Raw genomic sequence first — 12,534 nt, 5'->3', positions numbered from 1 at the left:
GTTTGTTTTTTAAGATTTTATTTATCTGCAAGAGAGAGAATGAGAGACGAGAGCATGAGAGGGGGGAGGGTCAGAGGGAGAAGCAGACTCCCTGCTGAGCCGGGAGCCCAATGTGGGACTCGATCCCGGGACTCGAGGATCATGACCTGAGCTGAAGGCAGTTGCTTAACCAACTGAGCCACCCAGGCGCCCACCCTTCATCTTGTTTTTAACAGAAGTATTATTAAGAAGGAAGAGGGAAGTTCATAGATCTGAAGAAGGAATAAGTTGAAGTCACTTTTTATACTGTTCATCCCTTAACAAATAAATTTTTTATACTTTTGCCAAGAATCCTTTAACTTTCAAAAATTCTTTATAGCATACTATCAATTCTAACCACAGAAATTTGAATTATCTCCAAGAATGCTAAGACTTAGCTTCTGAAATAGCCACTCTTAGGGCACCTGGGTGGCTCAGATGGTTAAGCGTCTACCTTTGGCTCAGGTCATGATCTCCAGGGTCCTGGGATCGAGCCCCATTGGGCTCCGTGCTCAGCAGGGAGTCTGTTTCTCCCTCACCCTCTGCCTCTCCCCCTGCTTGTGCTCTCTCTGTCTCTCTCTCTCTCTCAAATAAATAAATAAAATCTTTAAAAAATAAAATAGCCACTCTTTCTCTGTACTTTGCCAACAGGATGAAGAAATGCTTCCTGATGGTTGTTATTGGCAAAAATTTTAATAGAAACCCAGTAATAGAGCACTAACAAGAACAGAAAGAACAGACTATCTAGAATATTACTTCTAAAAATAGTTAACAATTAGTAGGTGCTTATTAAGGTGCTCTGAATACTTTACATGTATTAGGTCATTTAAAATCGTGGGAGGTAGGGGCACCTGGGTGGCTCAGTCGGTTAAGCATCTGCCTTCAGCTCAGGTCATGATCCCAGTGTCCTGGAATCGAGCCCCACATCAGGCTCCTTGCTCAGTGGGGGCCTCCTTCTCCCTCTCGCTCCACCTGCTGCTCCCCCTGCTTGTGCTCTCTCTCTGTCAAATAAATAAATAAAATATTAAAAAAATTCTAAATCCTGGGAAGTAGAAAACATCTTTTTTACAATTGTGGATGTCATAATGACTCTAAATTACCCTTATTGTCCTTTCATATGACCTTTATTTAATTTTCAATAAGCTTGAGAAATGAATGAGATTTGTTTCCCTTGCAAGAGTATTAATTTTAGGTCCTACATATGACATAATGTAATTTAAAATGGGGTTTTTCACTTGTTTAGTGCTCTTCCACTTAAAATCCATGTGAAAAGAAATTTGTGACTTATTTATGTGAATTTTTAACTGATTTTGATACTGTTCTGGTAACTTGCTGTGACCCAGAACTTATTTCTCTTATAATAAAAATGGCATTAAAGGCAGACCATTTCACTGAAAATGTACAATTATTATAACTAAAAAATATTTTTATTCTCAAAAGCATGTATATTTGAGAAGTATGTACAGTTGGAAATTTGCACATTTTAAAAGGCCATACAGTCTTAAAGCAACAATGTTTCATATGTATATATATATATATATATAGTTGCTTGTATACACACACACACACACACACACACACACACACACACATATCTCCAATTGCTCACATCTGGGTAGAAACTAAATTGAAAGAATATTTTTAATTGGATTATTCATCATTAGATTTTTTTCCCCAAGGATGATGAAATGAGTTTTTGGATATACAAGGTTGACAGTTTTCATTACATTTATTTTTGGGAAATAATAAAAATTAAATGTCACAATATCTCTCACATAGTGTTTAAATCACTCTTGTGGATTATTAGAATGTCTTTAAATTAGAAAAACTTAGTTTTGCATTTCCCGTGTAGGGAAAAACCCAGTTTTCCCTACTTTGTGTTTCTTTCCTGTGTGTCTCCTTTACTACTCAAAATGAGAAGACTCACAAAGAGCACTTCAATTCTGGCACTTCCGGTCACCAGACATGTGGAGGTTTTTCCCCACACCAAGCAAATCTTTGTGATATCATCTGAGTGTCTTACAATTCAACTTAGTTCTGACACTATCTTCCTAGAGATAATGTCAGATCCCACAGGTTAAGGGCTCAGTCACTCAAGACTGCTCCCACCCCACTTCAGAAGCCAGTCTCAAGTTAGGTCTCCAGGTTACCCACAACTTCTGTCCAATTTGGCTATAAATATAACCTCCAATTGGAGGTTATCATGGAGTTTCCCATATTCAGGCTCAATTAACTTGTTAGAGTGGTTCACAGCACTCAAGGAAACATTTACTTATGTTTATCAATTTATTAAAGGACATGATAAAGGATACAGATGAACAGCCAGATGAAGAGATACACAGGGTGAGGTCTGGGAGGGTCCAGAGCACAGGACATTCTGTCCCTGTGAAGTCAGGATGTTCACCTTCCTGATATGGATGTGTTCACCAAAGTGGAAGCTCTCTGAACCCTGTACTTTTGGGATTTTTATGGGCACTTCCTCATATAGGCATGATCAGTCATTAACTCCATTTTCAATCTTTCTACCTTCTCAAGAAATTGAGGCATGGGGCTAAAAATTCCCACTTGTGGCTTGTTCTTTTCTGTGATCACCCTCATTCAGGAGCCATTAGGAGCCCACCAAAAGTCACCTCATTAGAATAAAAGACACTCCTATCACCCAGGAAATTATAAGGGTTTCAGGAGGCCAGTGCCAGGGACGAGTCAAAGACCAAATTTTAGAACAAGAGATGTTCTTCATGTTATTATCACTTAAGAAAATACAGGGGGTTCAGGAGCCCTGTGTCAGCAGCCATGGGCAGAGACCAATACATAATTTTTACTATAAATCACAACATCACAGTCTTAATCTGAAAATAACACACACACCACTTAAGATTAACTTAATGTCATTTGTAAAGGTCTCCAGCTCCCAATACACACTAATTATATGATCATAATTGTTAGTTTGCACCATATAATAATATAGAAATAAAGTACTTGATCTCATTGAGCTTATTCTCCATGGGGGGAAAAGTAGCTTTTAATTTTTTTAGAGTGTTAAAGGTATATAAAACAAAACATCATAATAAAGTGCTAAAATATTCAATGCACGTTGAGAGGGTATTACAAGTCGACATAATTTAGAAGGAGGATTCAGAAAAAACTTTTCTGATGAAATGACATTTAAGCTGAGTCTGAAAGGATGGGTATGAATTGGGCAGAAAACGTGTGCTTAAGTTGAGAAGCATTCTAGATCAGAGGTACAATTTGAAAAAACTCTGAAGTAAAAAGATTTTGATGGCTATGGAAGCATATGAGTCTGATGTGACTGAATTGTTGTAAAGGCTAAAGTGGCTTCAGCTCAATCCGGAGAACATATAGGTCAGAATATGCCAGGTTTTATTGGTCGTATTAAGGATGTGGGATAATGTTATATGTATGGCTAGAGGACCATTGGAAGGTTTTAAGGAGGAGACTCAGATGTTTGGATCTGCACTTTAAACAAAAACAATCACTCTTTTTTCTTTTGTAAATAACTAAGAACAACAACAACAACAAAAGGAGATGGGAAGACGCAACCAGCGGAGGAATAGTCGCACAGAAGATCGCACTGGGAATGGGAAGATCTGAGTAAAATTGATGTATATTGGAGGGCAACCTGAAAAGGACTGGTGATCAGTTACATGTAGTGAATGTGTGAGAGGGAATATATTGAAAAAGGCTCTACATTTGTTTGTATCAGCAACATCAAAGTGATTTTTAAAAGCTTTATTTTATCTGTTGGTGATCTGATCCATGTCACTGTCAAACCAAGAAAATTCCACATTTAGTTAGATCAAAATTTATTTGGTTCGTATTCATCCAGAAATGGTTCCATTTGATACAGTATAAAATCTAGGAAAGTATATTTTACCAAGATTTATTAGCTATGATATAGATATGACTACTGAAAATAGTTAATAATGAATGTGTTTCTTCAGTCATCTAACTGCTTAGAATTCGACTCATTGCTTAAAACACCCTGAGGCTTAAGATGGGACAAAGCTGGACAGAACACCATCGGGGAGAAAAATAACAGAAGACAGGTTTCCAGATTCACCAAGCTTCTCAAAGTCTCTTTCTTTTCAAAAAGCAAAGCTCAGTTTATAGAAACTCACGTTGTTTTTAGTAACTTTGAAAAGTGCCATGGGCCTGGCTGATTATACTGTGTGGAACTTTGGGAGTTATAGCAAGCAACTCCTAGAGAATTAGAAATATACATTTGAGATATAATTTATATAATGGAGCAGCTTTGTAAGCATATTCAAGTCTTTGGATACTATCTTAGGAACAATAAGAGTTAAGTGAAGACCATTAGGCAAATATGTTAAGGCATTATGCAAAAAATACGTGTATTTAAAAATATTATATCTGCAGAGTATCAAATAGATTGTTGATATTCAAAAAATACTATAGGATTGAAGTTTTAAAAAAGATTATAGCAACCCAAGCAAACAAGGTGAATCTTTTATGTAAGGCAGAATCTATGAGATTTAAGATTCAAGTAACTTCAAGAAATTTAAGAGATGTTTTTAATAGAAGCCATAGTATTCACATTTGACAGGATAATTAAATAAAAATAAAAACAATGAATAATGAGAATTAACCAATTTTTCCTGCGATTTGCTGTATGTGCTTTACTTTTAAAATTTTAAACATCACAGTAATGCTTTATATAGACATCTAATTCATAATATGTAGCTTAGTAAACTGAAATTTTTAAAAGTAAGTAAATAGTTTGCTGAAGTTCAGAAATCTCTAAGTGAAAAACCTATGTTTTAGACTTTTTGATCTGAACAAGAAAAGAGCAAGAACAAGAAAAATGAATCAAGTGTAAAATCTGGGTTTTCTACTTAGAAAAACTATTTGGATGTAATACAAAAAAAAATGAGTATCTAAAACTGAACAACTTATAATCAGAACCTGAGCCCAAATAACCCCATGATCATATATTCTATGGGGTTCTACGTGGAATAACTTGTACGACTCTCTGTAAAGAGTCATCTAAAGCTGATGACAACTTTCCTTCTTCTCAAAATGTCTGACTTGCTTTTTACTTCCTTCACAGTTTTGGTAGAAAATTTTAGGTATTGCTTTATTTTTTTAACTAAATAAGTTCCAAGTTTTAATATGTAAAGTTTCATAGATCTGTTCTTTTAGGGATTGGTGAATGTTTCCCCGAGGCCTAGATAATACATCTTTTAGGCATATATGCCTACAGTTTCTGTTGTAACTATTGGAATCTACTCTTGACTACTCCAAGGTAGTTATAGACAATATGTAAATGAATGGTCATGTCTATGTTCCAGTAAAACTTTATTTATAAATACAGGTCGCCAATTAATGGGGTCATAGTTTGCTGATCCTGGATGATACATATTGAATATAAATATATAAGCAGCTCAACCTAAAGAAGACAATGTTATAGTGTGAAAATAATTTCATTCAAAAATCAATAAAATAAGCTATGTTCTTAAAAATAATGCACATGGCAAGTTTTATTTAGACTAAACATTGTCCAATCAGAGTATATTTTTTATTATAAAGAATCAAAGAAAATACTATTATTGTTAAAAGAACCTACCCCAAACTTGCAAATAATGCAAAAGAGAATACAACCAGTACTTCTACTCTCATACTGGGCATTGTTGAATTTTCTATTTAAGCATTATCTAAAATATCTACTTAATTATCTAGGGAAATGAAATTTTGTTTCACTTTAATGTTTATTATTTTGAGTACCCTTATTCTGTGAGTTTGCATAGTTACTTGTACATCGAGTACTGCAGAAATATAAATAATTTTCGTCAGGTAGAAAAACAACTTTGTAGATTTTTGTTGTCTTTGCTGGCGGCGCATGAACCAGATCTGTCTCCAACTTGAAATGTGTTTTCTGATGAAATCTATAACTTCATCTAATACTCCTTTCACCTGTTTACTATCTCACTGGTTCTTTCATTAATGAGGCAATAAATGTGTTCATTTTATGTTTGTACAAAGTGTCATTTTTAAAATCTTTTTTTAATTGTATTTATTTATTTGACAGAGAGAGACACAGCGAGAGAGGGAACACAAGCAGGGGGAGTGGGAGAGGGAGAAGCAGGCTTCCCGCCAAGCAGGGAGCCAGGACACGGGGCTCGATCCCAGGACCCTGGGACCATGACCTGAGTCGAAGGCAGACGCTTAATGACTGAGCCACCCAGGCACTCCATTATACTTTGATAGTATTTCACATTTAAGGCTTCATATTTTTGAATAAAATTCATGTAATATTTTGATTCTTGCAAAACTTCTAACCAGAGGTTCATTTTTTTTTAAGATTTTATTTATTTGACAGAGAGAGCATGCACAAGCAGCAGGGAGGGGGAGAGGGAGAAGCAGACTCCCTGCTCAGCAGGGAGCACAACATGGGGCTGGATCCCAGGATCATGACATGGGATGAAGGAAGACACATAGTGAACCGAGCCACCCAGGAGCTCTAGTGGTTCTTAATCTTCCTTTATCAGAAACCCTTCAGTCAACGGATAAAGAATAAAAAATTTCTTTCTAGAACATATATTTAATTACAGTTATGTGAAATGTTCATTAATATCCTACTTCCTGAATCTCATTTAAAAATTCTTGAATCTATGAATGAGTAGGGCTTTAGTCAATATGGATAGATGTAGGGCTTGTTTAATTTCCTAAAGTGTATCCTTTTACCTTTTCTTTTTAAAATAAACTCAGTATTCAAAGCACCTTTGGATACAAATACAGCTCCCATATCCATCACCTTTATGTGCTCTCTACTCTACTCTGACAAAATTCATTTTCTGTTTCATTTCTTCATGTAAGATAGAAATAACTGCTGCGGTGTTTCATCTTCTTGAAATATTTGTGATTTAACACTAAGCAAAGGCTGATATCAAAGTATAAAAAATTGTGAAATTTTAGGCATTTGTTACCCAAACATAAATGAGGACAGATACATTTCATACATATGTAATTCTTTGGTCTATCCATCCAGTAAGACTTGAGCTGATCAACGGAGAGTAGCATCTGCATGCTGACTTCAGAGATTTATCATGAGATCGACTGGGGTCCTTCTAGGTTTGTGCATCATTGTAAAATTACTATGCAATATTAACCATTGGGATTCTCCTATCTTCTTTAGGAGTACATGTGCATGCCCAGATGTGAAGTTCTCTGATTGATTTTACACACATCCACTTTAAATTCACTTGGCACTTTTATTTTACTTTTTAACCTCTAAGTTATTTTATTTCCATTTCAGATTTGTCTGACTCACCTCTCCAATTAAATGCTACATTACATTGCATGTTAGAATTATTTTTATTCTCTTCTTTCTTGTTACCTCGTGGAAACTATGATTGTTTAATGTACACATAGAGATATCAATGAAATAAAAGATTGAAGATAATAATTTTAGAAGATTGTGTGGCTATGGTGAGAAAGAAAAATGATATTGTAGTGGGAAAATGTGGTTTTCTTTCACTCAAAATGGTACTTTCTCCAAAATGTGATTTTTATTCAAAATGAAACTTTCCCCAAAACGGGTTTGTTTGAGAATCTCAACTGTAGAACAGATATGTTCCCAAATGTTTACTTGCTTTCTTGGGAATATATCATAAATTCTCGTATATGACAAAAATCAATGAATCTTATATACTTTCCTCATCTGAATTTCTCAGTATTGTATCAGCAGATGGCACTGTCTGAATAACCCATTTAAATTAATTTCTTTGGTACTTATGCTATTTTTAAATTATTTTAACTGTACTCGTGGGGAACAGAATGTTTTTGTTAGGAAGCAAAAGGAACACTCATTCTATATTTAATGCAGAATGTAATTATTTAGGTGGCACACCCAGATTGACAATAAGCTTCTCATCTTTAACTTCACACCAGAAACTGAATGTTTCCCTTGCTATTAATGACCAGATCATGAAATTTGGCTTTTGTATCAACAGGAGGTTTCCTGTTTCATTTTTTTCTAAGGATTAAATTGCTTTATGTCTTGGGTTGCTATAACAAAATACCACAGACTAGATAGCTTATAAACAACACAAATTTATTTCTGACAATTCTAGAGGCTGAAGTCCAAGATTAGGGTGCTAGCATTGTTGGGCGAGGGCCCCCTTCCAGGTCAAAGACTTCTCATGTCCTCATACAGTGGAAAGGGCAAGCTAGCTCTCTGGAGCCTTTTTATAAAGGCACTGATGCCATTCATGAAGACTCCACCATCATGACCTAATCATTTCTAAAGTCCAACCTCCTAATACTGTCACCTTAGGCATTAGGTTTTCAACATAAAAATTGGGGGGTTGGGGTGGGGCACAGTCATTCAGACCATAGCACCTTAGCTGAGATACTATTTTGTTCCTCTAAGTCCTTTTGAGGTCTGGAATCTATACCTAAATGCACAATTATAATAGCTGAGCCTTCACTCTCTTCTGTCATATATCACTATACCATTACATTCTTCAATCCCTTATTTTTCCTTCTGATATTGCAAGGGATATCTAGAAAGAAGCTTTAGATAATGTCTGTCTGACGAGCTTTCCAGGCCTTCTTCCATGACCTCATAATCTCTGTCTATTGACACATCAGTGTGTATGTAAGATACACCTGTAAGTGTATCTGCCTGAATTTCTCTTGTCATCCCCTAAGCTTGCTTCTCTTTAAGTCTTGTCTCTGGTCTCCATCATATGCAAGTGATCCCTTACATAATCCATTCAACTCCTGAACAATTGCCTTCACTGGCAATCAAGGAAGAAACTGCCTTTCCATCCATATGATTGGTGTTGATTTTAGTAAATGAGTTCAGGAAAGTGAAATCTACGCCTGAATTCTAACTTACAGGACAAATTTAATCTTTAATGGTGGTAACTATAGGTTCAGTATATTAGAAAATGAAAGATTTTTAGAACAAATATAACTAGCATTGCCTGCAATGCTCTCCAAAACCATATTATAGTGAGATAACATTTTCAACTATTGGAAATGATTGGATGGGCTCAGTAAACAGGATGGTGAAATGTAGCGATTGCAAAGATGTGGAGAAATGGTTACACACATTCATTTCTGTTATGGAAGTAAATTATAAAGATTTATACAATTTTATTGTCATTACTGTCTGCATTTTAAATGTCCCTGACCGGGCGCCTGGGTGGCTCAGTTGGTTAAGCGACTGCCTTCGGCTCAGGTCATGATCCTGGAGTCCCGGGATCGAGTCCCACATCGGGCTCCCTGCTCAGCAGGGAGTCTGCTTCTCCCTCTGACCCTCTTCCCTCTCGTGCTCTCTATCTCTCAGTCTCTCTCAAATAAATAAATAAAATCTTAAAAAAAAAATAAAAATAAATAAATAAATGTCCCTGACCTATTATTCCATAATTACACTTTGAAGCCTATACCCTACCAAAATAAAAGCAATATTTATAAAGATACACGGGCAAGATGTTTATTGTAGCAATATTTGTTTTGGAAAAACAAAACAACACAGAAATTATTAACAACTTCACATTTATCACAGGGAAAAAATATGTGTCTTAGGGTATATTCTCATCTTTATACATTAAGCTACTATTAAAAAGACTGAATCAGATCGGCATGTATTTTATCAGAAAGAGATCAATGATACATCAAGTTTTAAAATATTGCAAAGTAATCAGCATAGTATTTTCCAATATCTTTAAAAAAGAAAATCTCTCTCTCTCCTCTCATTCTGTCCCACCTTCCTGTGTCTCTTTCTCTACACACACTCACAGAAACACACATATACATATACATATACGTGTATTTTTTCTGGATAAGTATGGAGAAATTATAAATGATTAGATAGCATACTTTTATAAGTGTATATGAAATAATCTAACAAAACATTCATATCTGAATATACATAACTTTTATAATGTATATAACACATATCTAGATATTATATGTAAATATATATAGTCTAAGGAGTAGTATTGGGGGAAGTATGAGAGATATTGTTTTTTCATTTGTGTACAATCTGTATTGCTTAATTTGTTACAATGAACATTATTAAATTTGAAATTATAATAGTGAAATTATAATAATCAATCAATCAATAGAACTTGAAGATAAGTAAAGGAAATAAATCTGAAAACTGGTAATATGAAAGATTACAAGGATACAGCATTTGAAAATAAAAGATTAAAATTACTTTTGAAAGGACTCTTTTTGTAGTAAATGATAAATAACAATCTGATTTTGTACTTCCCACATTCCCATGAAATAACCAAAACATAAGATGTAAAGTTATGACAATACTTATTACTAGAAATATATATATGTCATCTAAAAAAAAAAAAAAGCCAAACTCAGAAGCAAACAGTAGAATGGTAGTTGTCAGCTGCTGGTGCGTGGGGGAAACAGAAAGATATTGGTCAAAGGGGTACAACTTTCCAGTGATAAGATGAGTAATTTCTGAGGCTCTAACGTACAGCATGGGGACCATCGTTAAAAGTACCGTATTGCACACTTGAGGGTTGCAAAGAAATAGATTTTAAGCATTCTCACCAAAAAGGGGAAAAAAAAAGTAACCATGGCAGATGATGGATTAATTAACTTGTTTGAGGAGATCACTTAACACTGTATACTAATGTCAAATCACCACATTGCATATTTAAGGTATGTACAATTTTATTTGTCAATTATATCTTTATTATTATATCAATAATAAATCTGGGAAATCAATCAGTCAAACAATCAATCTCTGATAAGAAAAAATATATATATATCTGTCAAAGTCCAGGTACGAGGGGTTTCAATCTTTAAATCATCCAAAGGTTAACAAGATGGCTATTTCAAAGACATTTGCTCCAGTTGATACCTTTTGTACAGGCCAGGTTTATTCGACTTCTCTACTCCTCATCAAGTATCTATTTCTAAAATTATTCCAAGACCAAATTTTTCAGCAACACTTTAAGAATTAGTAATAAAATTGGATTGGAAGTGGCACATCGTCTCTTAAATAGGAAGTCATAATATTTCAATAGAGATTCAAGAGACATAATGGCCACTCAGATTTTTAGGTTTTTTCCTGCACTGCTTTTGGCAAGTAATAAACTGCAGATAGCATGACCAAATAGTAGAAACAAGTTTTACATTTTATCTAACGGACCCCAAAGGAGTTCTGTTTACTGATTTAGCATTTATGCCATTATGTGTTTGACAATTATCTCAAGGTTAGAAAATGTATATCCAATTGTCTCTCCCACAGCCTGATCTTTCCTCCAGACCTTATCCTTCTATGTTTTATTCTTCTTAATAACATCTCCTGTCGGGCGCCTGGGTGGCTCAGGCGGTTAAGCGCCTGCCTTCGGCTCAGGTCATGATCCCAGGGTCCTGGAATCGAGCCCCACATCAGGCTCCCTGCTTAGCGGAGAGCCTGCTTCTTCCTCTCCCTCTGCCTGCTCTTCTGCCTACTTGTGCGTGCTCTCTCTCTCTGTCAAATAAATAAATAAAATCTTTAAAAAAAAAATAACATCTCCTGTTATGTAATTTCAAAAAGTGAACATACTGTTTCTTAGCAAGTGAGATCAGAGAAAAGTCTCAGAGCTGTTGCAAATTTTTCTTCATATCCCATCATAATGACCAAGGATTGCTGTGCAACCAGAGTGGAAAAAGAATCTCCATTTGGAGTTCATGTTTCACCAGCAGGAGGGGGCCAGCCATTCCAACCATCCCTCTAAATTATGCTGTATTTGTTGGTTTTGACAAGGCTTATTATGCAAAATCCTTTATTAATGATTTTTGGAAATGAGAATTAAGTTTTTGCTCCTAGTGTCATCCTTTCATTATCCAGCCTCCACTCTTAATTGACAAAATGTCTTAGAGTTTATAATATGTAGTTGGCACTATTTCTCGGTTTCTGTAGTTTTTCTCTTACTTTTATTTGTATTCCGTTCATTCTTTTGGTTGGTAAGTCTAGTTTGGAGGGTTTACTATCCCATCATTCAGCTTTCCAGAAGTCTCACTATTTAAATATTTCAATGTTAATAAAACACTGACAGAAGGAAATGGGGAAGAGGAGAAATCGACAGAGTAAAGAATCAAGGTGGTATAGGAGCTACCTTCCATTAGATGGGACATTTAAAAGGACAGAAAGAGTAGATCAGGGGGATGTAGGTTAGTTTAATGCTCTGGTTATAAGATGTTGAGATAATGAACAGCTTATGGCCCTACTTTTTTACCTAAGTAAGAAGTGAGGCCATTTGCTCAGAAAGAATACAAAAGAACCACATACTGTCTTAGTTTTGAACATTGTGGTTTTTTTACATTTCTTGTTGGTTGTTCATTTGTTTGCTTTTCTGAATCGTGAAAGCCCTTGTATATTATATGATTATTAATCTTCTATCTGCTGATTATGCTGGTGGATTTCTGTTATTTTTATTGTAGCTAGATTTGTTATATCTATCATTCACTTTATTTATGCTTTTTAATTTGTGGTCAAGCCGAGACACTTCAATG

The sequence above is a fragment of the Eumetopias jubatus genome, unplaced genomic scaffold (assembly GCF_037043125.1).
Source record: "Eumetopias jubatus isolate StellerSeaLion01/CBP00866 unplaced genomic scaffold, mEumJub1_p1.0 scaffold_4, whole genome shotgun sequence".
In the NCBI taxonomy this organism is placed as follows: domain Eukaryota; kingdom Metazoa; phylum Chordata; class Mammalia; order Carnivora; family Otariidae; genus Eumetopias; species Eumetopias jubatus.
The sequence above is the reverse complement of the archived record's forward strand: the minus strand, read 5'-3'. Positions refer to the sequence as shown.